We start from the raw sequence: 14,198 nt of genomic DNA, 5'->3' as shown, positions 1-14,198 counted from the left end.
CAAACATGAACCTATGATTAAAACACAGGAGGGAAGTGTTTTTAATAGGAAAGTGAACCCAAGAACAAGGAGGCACAATCTAAAGTTAGTTGGGGGAAAGATCAAAAGCAACATGAGAAAATATTATTTGACTGAAAGAGGAGTAGAGGCTTGGAACAAACTTCCAGCAGACGTGGTTGGTCAATCCACAGTAACTGAATTTAAACATGCCTGGGATAAACATACATCCGTCCTAAGATAAACTACAGGAAATAGTGCAAGTGCAGACTAGATGGACCATGCGGTCTTTTTCTGCCATCAATCTTCTAGGTTTCTAGGTTTCTAATAATAATAATAATAATTTGAAAACCATCGGAATTGACCAAATCTCCATCTGTCAATTGCAAAAGGCCGCTTTACTGGGATCGGCAAACATAATTCGCCGCTACATCACACAGTCCTAGGTGCTTGGGAAGCGCCTGACTGGTGATGAAATACGGAATTCAGGACTGCAACAACTTACAACTGTAATTCTGGCTTCTATTGCAGTCTTAAGTTGAGGACTACTGTTACTGATAATGTGACTTCACATTAGAGAGATTCTGTACTGAAATACATTCACTGCCCTAATATATATATAGACAGTTCTTCTTTCCTCAGGAATGGGCTTGGTAGTAGCAAATATATTCTATTTTAAATTTCCAAATATACACTAGGAACAAAATAAAAATAAAAATAGACACCCAGTTCAAAGTAACCAGTTTCACAACTTGTACAAAGTTAAATGCAATGAAATATGAAATCACATGCTTCACGAAACCGAACAATTTCTGACTTTCTTTTAAATCCAATTTTGCATTTTGGGTTCTAAAATATCCATTGTATCATATAGCTATAGTTTTTTTCTTCCTGTAATGGGAGAATTCAAAATATTGGAAACAGGATTAGGTAGACATAGGACAAATAGTCATTATGGTTCATTTAGAGTTCATTTAGTGACTGTAGAAAGTTACAATGGCAGTGAAAATAGGAACTTATGACCACTTTTCAAACTTATGACCTTTGTATCAATCCCTTGATCATGTAATCAAATTCTCTTATGTATAAGCCCGGTTCTTAATTTGCAAAGGTTGCCTTTTAATCCCTAGATGAAAATTATTCTTAAGAACTCATGAAGTGTCAGTTCCCCGCTAGATAGGTCAGAGCAGAAAATCAACTCCATGAGAACAGCAGAATTTATACTTTATTGAATTTGGTTATAAGAGAATTTTGAAAAGTCAGGTTGTGTTTACCTCTCTACTTTCTCATATTCCATTGAATCAGGAAGGCCCCCTGTCCAAGCTGCCTCCAAATATTATCTTTATTCTCAGGGTTAAAACAAAACGCTTTAGCTCTTTGTCGTGGTAATGATTCTTGCAAATTTTTGGTCACTTATTAGATTAGATTAGATTTATTGGATTTATATGTCGCGACTCTCCACAGACTCAGGGCAGCTCACAACAATGATAAAACAGTACATAGTAACAAATCCAATACCCACCAATCCAATTACAATTTTAAGCTAAAAAATTCATAAAAACAACCCCAGAATATTAAAAAACAAGCACACAATCAATCCAATACCAAAACAACATTGGCAAGGGGGAGATGTTTCAGTTCCCCCATGCCTGATGGCAGAGGTGGGTTTTAAGGAGTTTGCAAAAGGCAAGGAGGGTGGGGGCAATCCTAATCTCAGAGGGGAGCTGGTTCCAGAGGGTTGGAGCCACCACAGAGAAGGCTCGTCCCCTGGGTCCCGCCAGACGACATTGTTTCGTCGACGGGACTTGAAGAAGGCCAACTCTGTGGGACCGAACCGGTCGCTGGGATTCGTGCGGCAGAAGGCGGTCCCGAAGGTATTCTGGCCCGGTGCCATGAAGGGCCTTATAGGTCATGACCAACACTTTGAATTGTGACCGGAAACTGATCAGCAACCAATGCAGACTGCGGAGTGTTGGAGTAATATGGGCATACTTAGAGAAGCCCATAATTGCTCTCGCAGCTGCATTCTGCACAATCTGAAGTTTCCGAACACTTTTCAAAGGTAGCCCCATGTAGAGATACTTTTCTTACTCTCTACATGCGCAATAGATGATATTCCTCCTCTTTGAGGGAATAAAGGTAGTTATGTTATAGAGCAGAGGTCTTCAAACTTGGCAAGTTTAAGACCTGTGGACTTCAACTCCCAGCTGGCTGGAGAACTCTGGGAGTTGAAGTCTACAAGTCTTAAACTTGTCAGGTTTGAAGACCTCTGACATAGAGGGTTTTATTAACTTATTAGTCTTCATCTGGCTTTGGTTAAAATAGTTCAGTCACATTGGAGTTTTAGTGCAACATTGGGATTAAAATCTGTTGTCTTAAATTGAGTGTACATGTACGTTACAGAGGGAACTTTTTTTTTGTTGATCAAAAGCAGTCTCACTAGTTTGGTTTTGTTTGCACAAGCTCTGGTTAGGCAATGCTTCAGGGTCACTTCAAACAGTGACAGGCCTGAGAGCTTGTCCCAGTGTATTTGAATTAAAGTACAAATCAGTATCAATGCCACGGATGATAACCAGAAGAAGTTGGAGCTGGTGTAATGATCAGAGCATGTAGGGGGCGGGGGCGGGAGAGGAGTTTACTGTCTCCTATTAAAGTGGCCACCTGATTCTTCTGTGGGCTCTTTTCTGAAATATCTGGGTCACATGCTCAGGTTAAAAGAGGTTTCACATGTGTAAACAGAGCAGCTGGCAGATTTTACTTTTTTTGGGCACAATCAGTTCAGCGGGGAACTGCCTCCACCTGGTGGCCAGAAAAAGCATTTTCTGTTTCTTCTGCTATGATTTTATTAACTGCGACTGCATTCTGTGTTGGGTTTGGATTTATAAGAAAGCAGCTGGAATTCTTTCCCCGAAGGGAAAACATTACTGTCCTTTATGAGCTGTTTCAGCAGCTGAATTAGGATATTAATTGATCATAGTGGATTAATTGTTCAAGTTATAGTTACTTGTGTCATGGCAATAGATCCGGAGCCAAAATATAGTCTTTAAATATGATGCACCAAGTTCATCAAACAACAGCTTAGAAGAAGAAAATATTCTTTGTGTAGCAGGAGAAGATACCATTTCTCAATAAGTACTTTCTGTCCAGTTTTTGAAGATAGAGGTTCTCCAATGCACTTTGCAAGGAGAGTCCAAGATGGGTAATTCTCAATCTGATTGGTCGGGACTGAGTTTAATTTAAATATTAGGCAGGCACCGCCCCCTTAGCCCTCCAGTCTAAAAACTCAGTCGCAGTAAAGGGACTTTGAGTTTGTTATCTCTCTTTATAATTGTTTTATATGATGTTTAATGTTTATGTTTTAATATTAAAAATTTGACTAGTGGATTCAATAATACATTATTGGAAATAAAATGTTCAGGAATGTATGATTAATTAGTCTAATTTTTTTATTCAATCCCAGACCTGTGATAGGTAGTTTGTAATCCTACTACATGTAAACTTGAAATTCATAGTATTCTAGATATTTGTTAGCGTTTTGCTCTGAATACTTCCATTAGAGTTGCCTGTATGGTCATGTAGCAAAAAAATAAAAATAAAAAAGTGATATAGATAAAAGGCAACGTTTCTTATTTATTTATTTATTTATTCATTCATTCAATTTTTATGCCGCCCTTCTCCTTAGACTCAGGGCGGCTTACAACATGTTAGCAATAACCCTTTTTAACAGAGCCAGCATATTGCCCCCACAATCCGTGTCCTCATTTTATCCACCTCAGAAGAATGGAAGGCTGAGTCAACTTTGAGCCGGTGATGAGATTTGAACCGCTGACCTGCAGATCTACAGTCAGCTTCAGTGGTCTGCAGTATAGCACTCTACCTGCTGCTCCACCCCTGCTCTTAAGAATGCATAGGAAAACTGTTCCCACTGGTTATTTTACATATTTTTAAAATTCAAGCAGGATACGTTTATCAGTGTTGTGGGTTCAGAGGTATTGGGGTTGGCCACTATGAAACAAAGCATTGACTAGATAAAGTGGGGAGGAGGAATCTTTTTATTTCAGCCCTATAGCTTTGTGGGAATAATCCATTGGAGGCAGGGGTCCTGAAACTACACCCTGCAAGTGGCAGTCTGGCACACCCACGCACGGGCTTTTCCATGCGTAAAAGTGGCAGGATGGTGCATGAACAAATGTTTGCCGGCCCACCACTCGCTTGAGTGTACACGCATGCACATTGGCCCACTCATTCCCCTCTCCCCCCACCCCAGCCAGACCTCCATGCCATAAAGGTTGGGGACCACTGGTGTATGAGATTGAAGTCAACAGCAGGTAAGACAGAACTAGCTATGGACCACCTTTTTCTTTTGTTTTCCTTAAACATTCTCCTTTTCTGTACCTTTAGTCCAGTTGAAGGTTCTGTATCCTTTGAATATCTGAAATACAAGGGTTATCTGGAAAGATAGGTTTCAAGGCATGTAGCTCTCACAGGGAATGTTCGTGGGGGAAGTTGGCATTACTATGGTGTAGCGGAAAGCCAGCAGAAGCGAAAGAGCAGTGCCAGTGGTCAGTAGATTATCGACTGGCATTGTGATGAAGGTTATTCATTGATTGATTGATTCATTCATTCATTCATTCATTCATTCAATTTTTATGCTGTCCTTCTCCTTAGACTCAAGGTGGCTTACAACATGTTAACCAATAGCACTTTTTAACAGAGCCAGCATATTGCCCCCACAATCCGGGTCCTCATTTTGCCCACCTCGGAAGGATGGAAGGCTGAGTCAACCTTGAGCCGATGATAAGATTTGAACCGCTGACCTGCAGATCTACAGTCAGCTTCAGTGGCCTGCAGTACTGCACTCTACCTGCTGCTCCACCCTGGTTAGAGATGAGTGTCCTCGTTCCATTTCCCTAGAAATGCGAAGTGCAAAATGGGTACGAAATTTCAATTTCAGAAGGATTGAAATTCATGATGAAGACAGAAATGCACAATCGGCGGCCTAAAACCGCCGGTCGAAATTACTCACGGAGCTGGGGGACGCTGCTGGCCGCTCTCCTGAGCTCTTTACTTCCAGGTCCCTTCGGAACCCGGAAGTTCGGCTTCTGGCAGCGCGCCAGGAAAGCGCGCTGCCTGCTGGCCGGGGGAGGTCTGAGATCGCCCTATTTAAGGGCGATCTGGATATGACCTCCCCCTTGCTGGTTAATTCGCAGTGAACAGACGCCTGTCGGTTCGCTCCAGGAAGCTTCCACATGGCGGGGCCTAGCAGGGCCTCGCCCAGGTTGTATCAGAATCGGAGGCTGGCTGCCTCCGATTCATTTATTTTGCTTGTGGAGGGAATTTTGCTGAATCAGAGGCTCTTGACCTCTGATTCGTTAATTTCATTAAGTAAGGTTTTAAGGGTTGGCCTTTCTTCCCTTGGGAGGGGTGGGAGCTGATCCCCCCCGCGTGCCCTCCCCGAGTGCCCCCCCGCGTGCCGCCTCCAATTTTAAGCAAGCCTGGGTGGGGGTTTTCTGTAGGGTGGGGCAGTGGCAAGGGGCCTTAATAGTCCCTCCCCCTCTGTATTGGTGGTCACCCCCCCCTCCCTACTTTTAGGTAAGGAAGGGTTTTTTTGGGAAGGGCAGCAAGGTTTTTGTTGCCCTATCAGGCTATCCCCTTAAGGGGTCAGGCCTTTTGATTTAAGAACGGGGGCAGGGCCCCCAGGACCTACCGTTGGGTGTTTTTTGGTTTTGGGTTTTGGGTTTTTAATTTAAGTTTACCAGGGTTAATCGGGGGTTTTCCCCCTTTTTGGGGCCCCCAGGACTTCCCATCTGGGTGGCTGGGGTGATCTGGGCCTGTTTTGGGCCTACCAGTTATTTTACCTCCAATTTTGGAATTTTTCTGCTTGCAGGGCCTGCACCAGCATGGCCCCCAAGAAGCAAGCCTCTACCCTGGGTTCCCAGGGCCCTTGCCCTCAGAGGGCCAGGGCTCCTTCGATGTGGGCAAGGGTGGCAGCCCTACCCCCAGGGGGCAACCCCTCTGGAAAACCAGGCCGCCATAGGCCCCAATTTCGGCATTTCTGCTCAATCTTTTTCTGCGTTGTTAGATCATCTGGGTCGCATGGATGCCCACTGGGAAGCCGCCTTTGGGGCACACGGTGGATCCAGATCTTCGGCGGTGTTTGGAGCACCTCCGGGCAACGAGGAAGCACAAGACTCGGCTCCGGACCAGAGCGCCCCTGCAACACGGGATTCCAGTTCAGCGGCCGTGGCCCTCAGGGCCACAGTGGATGGCAGGGGTGAGTTAGTTGCCAATGCACCTACACCGGTTTTACAGGGGTTACCCAACTTAACCCTCCCGGCGGGGCCAACCGGTCTGGGCCTCTCTTTGGGGTCCAGCACTCCTGCGGTGAGCTCCCAAGTTTGGGGTGCTACCATCCAACCAGCTCTGGTCCCCGCCGGGGCACCAATGGTGAACACGGCAATCACAGCAGGGGGGAGACGAGGCATTTGTGCCCCTGCACAGCGTTTTCAACTGCTACCCGGATCTTCAGGGCCAGCCATAGCATCGCATAGCACGATAGGCAGTGTGGGGACCCAGGCAGCTCCCGCGGTGGCGGGTGGTTCAGTGGCTGTGCCGGGATTTGCCCCTGTTGCGGTCACTTTTTCTGCAGTAGGGACCACCAGTAACAGCGTGGCCACCTCGACTGACCCCATGGTAGCGGCCGTGGGGGCGGTCCCTGTGGGCCTCCCATCCACTCCTTTGGGATACCACCTGCACCCCTCTATCAGGGAGAAGATATGGCGGGGGGAATATGTCGACCTATATACTCTGTTAAATAGGGAAGTTCCTAAGAAGGAGAGGGTCGAGGAGGCCCGGACGGACCGGGCCAAAAAAGTTAAGGTGCCAAGGTGTTTCAGGTCTTGGCTTTATGCCTTCCTGACCTATGCCACCGTTATTATTCATAAAGAACCGGGCAGGGCCACGGCATTACTCAAACATATCGACCTCATTGCCATGGCGTATTTTGAGGTCAAAGGGGATGCCTGGCAAAAATATGATGAATCATTTCGGATGAGGGTGGCTTACGATAGCACCCTCCCCTGGGACCGGGAGGTCCCCGACCACTAGTTCCATGCAACACAGAGGAGTGGGACAGGATAAAGGACTGATAGTGGTCGCTTGATGGAGGAGGAGGAGCCGGCTGCTCCCCGCACAGTGGCGGGACAGGGGGTTCTATCCACCCAAATTTGTTTTGAGTTCAGCGCCAAGGGCTCATGCGCACGCTCCTCCTGTAATTTTCGGCACGCCTGTGCCAAGTGTGGGGGTTCTCACGCCACACACATGTGTATACGCCCCAACAGGTTTAGGGACAACAGGAAGAGGGATGAACAAGCCGTTCCTACGACTAAAGGGCCCCAGTCCGGTCAAGCTTGATCGCTTGGCCAAATCCAGGCAAGGATATCGCTTACTATCCGGCAGAGCTTTCTGGGGTTTAGGATTCCTTACCAGGGTCCGGCAGGTCTTTTATTTTCACAGAATCTAGGTCAGGGAGGGGGAATGAGGACCTCTTAGGGCTAGGATTGGGATGAAGGTTAACGAGGGAAGGGTGCTAAGACCCCTTCCTCCCATCAGTACCCAAATTTGCGGGTATTCCCCCCCCCCTGGGAGTAGTGTATAAGAAAGCCCAAAGGTATATCGGGCCCCTAGCATCGTGTGCGGCACAATGCAGGAGCCAGGGAAGACTTGCGAATGTGGCAGACATTCCCAGCCCGATTTACCTGGGTTCCTTCTGGCAGCAAGATTTGCTTTCCCAAGCAGACTTGCAATTGGCTCCGACGCCTCAATTAAAACTATATACTCATTAAAACTATATACTCAATACAAACAGCTAAAATACTGATAAACAATGATATGACAGAAACAATAAACATTAAAAAAGCAGTGAGACAGGGCTGTCCCTTAGCCCCCCCGATTTTCATTTTCGCTCTAGAAGTTCTACTAAATAAAATAAGACACAACAAGGAAATCCAAGGATTAAAAATTAAAAGCGAACACTATAAACTTCAAGCATTTGCTGATGACATGGTGTTCATTGTACGAGACCCCTTAAAATCTGCACCTATTCTAATTAATGAAATAAATAAATTTGGAGAGATTGCCGGACTAAAAATTAACAGGGAAAAAACAAAAATGATAACAAAAAATATGACAAAACAGCAGATATTGAAACTAGAGGAACTTACTAAAATTAAAACTGCCAAAAAAGTTAAATACCTAGGACTATGGATTACCGCTAATTGCAGCACTATTAAGAAAGACAACTACGATAAACTAATCAATGAAATGGACAAAGATTTTTGCAGATGGTCGAAGCTCCCACTTTCTATAATGGGGAAAATTGCTGTAATTAAAAGTAATATACTCCCTAGATTTTTATACCTTTTTCAAACTGCACCCATTAAATTAAACAGGATTTTTTTTCAAAAACTTACACAAAAAAATTCACAAATTTATATGGACAAAAAAAAAGGCCAGAATAAAACTTAAAGACCTACAAGACCATAGGTCAAGAGGTGGATTCGGGTTACCAAACATGGAACTATATTACCATGCCTCAATTGCAAATTTACTGAAAGAATGGATAACACTTAAAAATTTTAGAATATTAACACTTGAAGGCTATGACCTTCAATCTGGGTGGCACAAGTTTCTGACGGCAGACACAGGTAAAATACCAACATACTTCAGATCACACTACATACGAAAAACCTTAATTAACACCTGGCACTTCATTAAAAAAACCCATTACCTCTGTATCCCAAAATGGATATCCCCAACAGAAGCAATTATATACCCGAATGTATTAACCCCTGACAAAATTATAACATATGGCCAACTGTTAAATGAAAATAATGATCTAATCCCTAAACAAAAACTCATGGAAAAAGGTATTAAAGTGGATTGGTTACACTACCTACAAATTAAATCAAAATATAATGAAGATAAAAACAAATTAGGCTTTCAAAAAAATAATCTCCTTGATAAGATAATTTCCCCCCCCCAAAAAAAACAAATATCAAACATATACAATATCCTCCTCCAACACGATACTGTAGAAGAAATAGTTAAAGGAACTATGATAGCATGGTCACAAAATTTTGGGTACACAATTTATTTAAATGAATGGGAAAAAATTTGGACTGTTAACTATAAACTAACGATGGCAACTTCATATAAGGAAAATCATTACAAAATGTTCTACAGATGGCACTTGCCACCTGCTAGGCTCGCAAAAATGTATCCAAATCTATCACCACTATGTTGGAAGTGCAGGGAAAAACCAGGTACATACTACCACATCTGGTGGACATGTGAAACCACCCAAAAATATTGGTATAAAATCAGAACTATGCTAGAACAAATTACTTCCCAGAGCATCCATGCAAAACCCGAACTATTTTTTAGTTGCATTATGCATTATGCTGGACATTTATTAATCTCCTTTCTCAGACCTGCATCTCTGTTTTTTAGTTGCATGCATTACGCTGGACGTTTCTTCATCTACGTTTTCAGTCTTGCATGCAGTGTGCTACCCCGGCTCCAGTTGCCAAGTCTGAGACTCTCAACATTCCTTAAAAAATCAATATAATAGCAAATGGAATGGACGCTTATCTTATTGCACTGCAGATGCTTTAGTGTTTTATTATATGTTAATACTTGCATGATTGTGATTGTAGTTAGTTGCTGAAGGCCTTTTGATCTGACAGCACATATATTTAATATAGCAAATAAATGCTATACTACAAATTATACAGCTCTATCAGATTAATTTCTTATTCTCCAGGCCACATGAATGAATTCTTGTTTACCTTCTTATTTGCAGATTAACATCCCATTGCGGCTTAAATAGTATCAATATTGCCAAACAAAAACACTTTGAATTTGCAAACAAACCCGGGCGATGGTTAGCCTCAAAACTCGCTCATCAAAAAGCAGATAAAATTATAGAGGCAATATATGATCATACAGGTGTTTTAAAAACAACACTTAGCGATAAAAAACAAATAATTAAATCCTTCTTTGAGGAATTGTATAAAAAAGATGACGTAAATGAACAACTAATAAATAAACTATTCGAGACCTTAGAAAATACAGAAAAAATAAATAAGGAAGATCAGGATATGCTAAATGACAAAATAACATCAATAGAACTAATTAATGCAATTACGAAACAAAAAAATAATAAAACCCCGGGTACAGACGGTATACCTGCCGAATTCTACAAACAATTTCAAGAAATCCTGGAGCCTATAATGTTACCTCTTTTTAATGAAATCTTCGAAGGTTCAAAACTCCCATCCTCTTGGAATGAGGCTTACATAACCTTAATACCTAAAGATACACAAAACAGAGCTTACATCCAAAATTATCGCCCAATATCCCTGCTTAACTCAGACTATAAAGCCTTTGCATCTATCATAGCTGAAAGATTTAAACGAATACTAACTGTTAGAATACATACAGACCAAAATGGCTTCCTTCCAGCAAGAAACATAGCAACAAACACAAGGATTATTTTGGACTCTTTAGAATATTACGATAAAAATATAGATAAACCAGTAGCATTCTTATTCGTAGATTTACAGAAAGCCTTCGATAGTTTATACTGGCAATTTTTCACAATACAAATGGTGTCAATGCAAATTGGTAATAAATTAACAGAACTCATTAAAACTATATACTCAATACAAACAGCTAAAATACTGATAAACAATGATATGACAGAAACAATAAACATTAAAAAAGCAGTGAGACAGGGCTGTCCCTTAGCCCCCCCGATTTTCATTTTCGCTCTAGAAGTTCTACTAAATAAAATAAGACACAACAAGGAAATCCAAGGATTAAAAATTAAAAGCGAACACTATAAACTTCAAGCATTTGCTGATGACATGGTGTTCATTGTACGAGACCCCTTAAAATCTGCACCTATTCTAATTAATGAAATAAATAAATTTGGAGAGATTGCCGGACTAAAAATTAACAGGGAAAAAACAAAAATGATAACAAAAATTATGACAAAACAGCAGATATTGAAACTAGAGGAACTTACTAAAATTAAAACCGCCAAAAAAGTTAAATACCTAGGACTATGGATTACCGCTAATTGCAGCACTATTAAGAAAAACAACTACGATAAACTAATCAATGAAATGGACAAAGATTTTTGCAGATGGTCGAAGCTCCCACTTTCTATAATGGGGAAAATTGCTGTAATTAAAAGTAATATACTCCCTAGATTTTTATACCTTTTTCAAACTGCACCCATTAAATTAAACAGGATTTTTTTTCAAAAACTTACACAAAAAAATTCACAAATTTATATCGACAAAAAAAAAAGGCCAGAATAAAACTTAAAGACCTACAAGACCATAGGTCAAGAGGTGGATTCGGGTTACCAAACATGGAACTATATTACCATGCCTCAATTGCAAATTTACTGAAAGAATGGATAACACTTAAAAATTTTAGAATATTAACACTTGAAGGCTATGACCTTCAATCTGGGTGGCACAAGTTTCTGACGGCAGACACAGGTAAAATACCAACATACTTCAGATCACACTACATACGAAAAACCTTAATTAACACCTGGCACTTCATTAAAAAAAACCATTACCTCTGTATCCCAAAATGGATATCCCCAACAGAAGCAATTATATACCCGAATGTATTAACCCCTGACAAAATTATAACATATGGCCAACTGTTAAACGAAAATAATGATCTAATCCCTAAACAAAAACTCATGGAAAAAGGTATTAAAGTGGATTGGTTACACTACCTACAAATTAAATCAAAATATAATGAAGATAAAAACAAATTAGGCTTTCAAAAAAATAATCTCCTTGATAAGATAATTTTTGCCCCCCCCCAAAAGCAAATATCAAACATATACAATATCCTCCTCCAACACGATACTGTAGAAGAAATAGTTAAAGGAACTATGATAGCATGGTCACAAAATTTTGGGTACACAATTTATTTAAACGAATGGGAAAAAATTTGGACTGTTAACTATAAACTAACGATGGCAACTTCATATAAGGAAAATCATTACAAAATGTTCTACAGATGGCACTTGCCACCTGCTAGGCTCGCAAAAATGTACCCAAATCTATCACCACTATGTTGGAAGTGCAGGGAAAAACCAGGTACATACTACCACATCTGGTGGACATGTGAAACCATCCAAAAATATTGGTATAAAATCAGAACTATGCTAGAACAAATTACTTCCTAGAGCATCCATGCAAAACCCTAACTATTTTTTAGTTGCATTATGCATTATGCTGGACATTTATTAATCTCCTTCCTTGTAGGGATTGTGTAAGCCAAATATTAGCTATGCTTTTGGATATACACAGAGACAGTTATCTGAAAAAGCATGGTGAAGATTTGCCCAGAGACAGTGAGTCATACAATAGCCATGAACTTTGGACACAGTAAGAAAAAACCCTCAACAGCACTCCTGGCACGAGATAAGACACTGACAGTGTGATTGGCTGGCAACTCAGCTACCGATAGGTGCATAAAGTGAGAATTTAGTAGCCTATCATAAGCTGTAGATGATACCTTTTATAACCAATTAGAAGCTTAATAGAAATAGCCTATGAACAGTTAGGTATCTAGAAGCCTTATTTTTGCATATAGAAATAGCCTATGATAACTTGCGTATTCAAAAGTTTTATTATTAGCCTATAGATTTGAAAAACCTTATATTTGTAGCCTATAAGAAACGTATATTAGGAGAAATTAGACTTGTATTTAGCCAATAGAAAATTACTAGCTGAAACCCCTTCATTTGCATATGAAGGGTATAAAAAGCACACCTGTAAACAATAAAGCTTTGTCACTTTACCCAGACCATTGACTCCGTGTTTCATTGGTAAGCACTAGTAATGGTTTCAGGATCGGGCCTCGTAAAGTGAACCATCACAGGGTTGTCGAGACCCCCGTCCAGCGGGGATCGCGTCTCGTCAAGTGGTGACCCCAGACAGTGACTGATTGGCCTTAAGGACATCACTGAGGGGGCAACGCTTGGATCACGTATCTCAGCGCACTCAACCTCCCATCTCTTACCCAGTGCACAAATACGTAAGCATGGGAGTACGACTGTCTTTGGAACAGGAACTTCATGTTCGGGAATTAGGACAGATAGTTGAAGCTAATAAAACTTATTTTAAAAAGAAAGGGCAATATCCCACAAAGAAGGGATTGGCCAAATTATTGTTATATATCTGGCAAGAATGTCCAAGTTATCCTCATAAGGGAACATTACAAACTGAGGCATGGACAAAAATAGGTGAATATTTACATAAAGAACCAAGGGTGCTTCATCTCAGTTTTCAGACCTGCATGTCTGTTTTTTAATTGCCTGTATTATGTTAGACGGTGCTTCATCTCAGTTTTCAGACCTGCATTGTTAAGTCTGTAAAAAGAAATTCTGTAAAAATACTGTCTCTGTCAATTTAAAATGTGAATAAATCAAGGTCGCGTCTGATTGGTTAAGACGCACGGCCGTTTCTTTTAGGCGCGAGCCTTTAAAGTATAAATAGAGCTGTTTTGACACTGACAGCTCAGACGCGTTCCTTGCTGAAGTCACTTGCAAGAGAGCTGAATAAACGGAACCGTCTTCAAGATATCTGTGTGGTCTGCTTCATTTCACTGGCGACGAGAGAACGACGAATCCACGTGTCAAGAATGAACAACCTCCAGATCGGCCGGGCTCCCGACTACTTCGACCCCGAAAAGTCGTCATGGGACGCCTACATGGCAAAATTCGAGATTTTCCTCGAAGCGGCAGGAATGGGAGAAGCCGAAGCCGACAGGAAGCGGGCGATTTTTCTAAATTATTGCGGTACTGAAATCTTCGACCTCGTCCAAACGCTGACCGACCCGCTCCCGGCTAAAGCCGTTCCTTGGGACGACCTCCAAGAAAGACTCGCCAATCACTTTAAACCAACGAAACCTGCCGTAGTCTACAGACACCAATTTTCAAGAATGACACAACGTGAGTCGGAATCCATAAACCAATTCGCCACGCGACTTCGTACGGTGCTGTCAAAGTGCAAATTTGACAGCCTGGAAGCTCGCCTCACCGACGCTCTTATTTTTGGGATGAAAAACGCCGCAGTCCGCAATAAAATCCTAACTGAAGACGA

The sequence above is a fragment of the Erythrolamprus reginae genome, chromosome 1, assembly GCF_031021105.1.
Source record: "Erythrolamprus reginae isolate rEryReg1 chromosome 1, rEryReg1.hap1, whole genome shotgun sequence".
Lineage (NCBI taxonomy): Eukaryota > Metazoa > Chordata > Lepidosauria > Squamata > Dipsadidae > Erythrolamprus > Erythrolamprus reginae.
Note: the sequence above shows the minus strand (reverse complement) of the source record.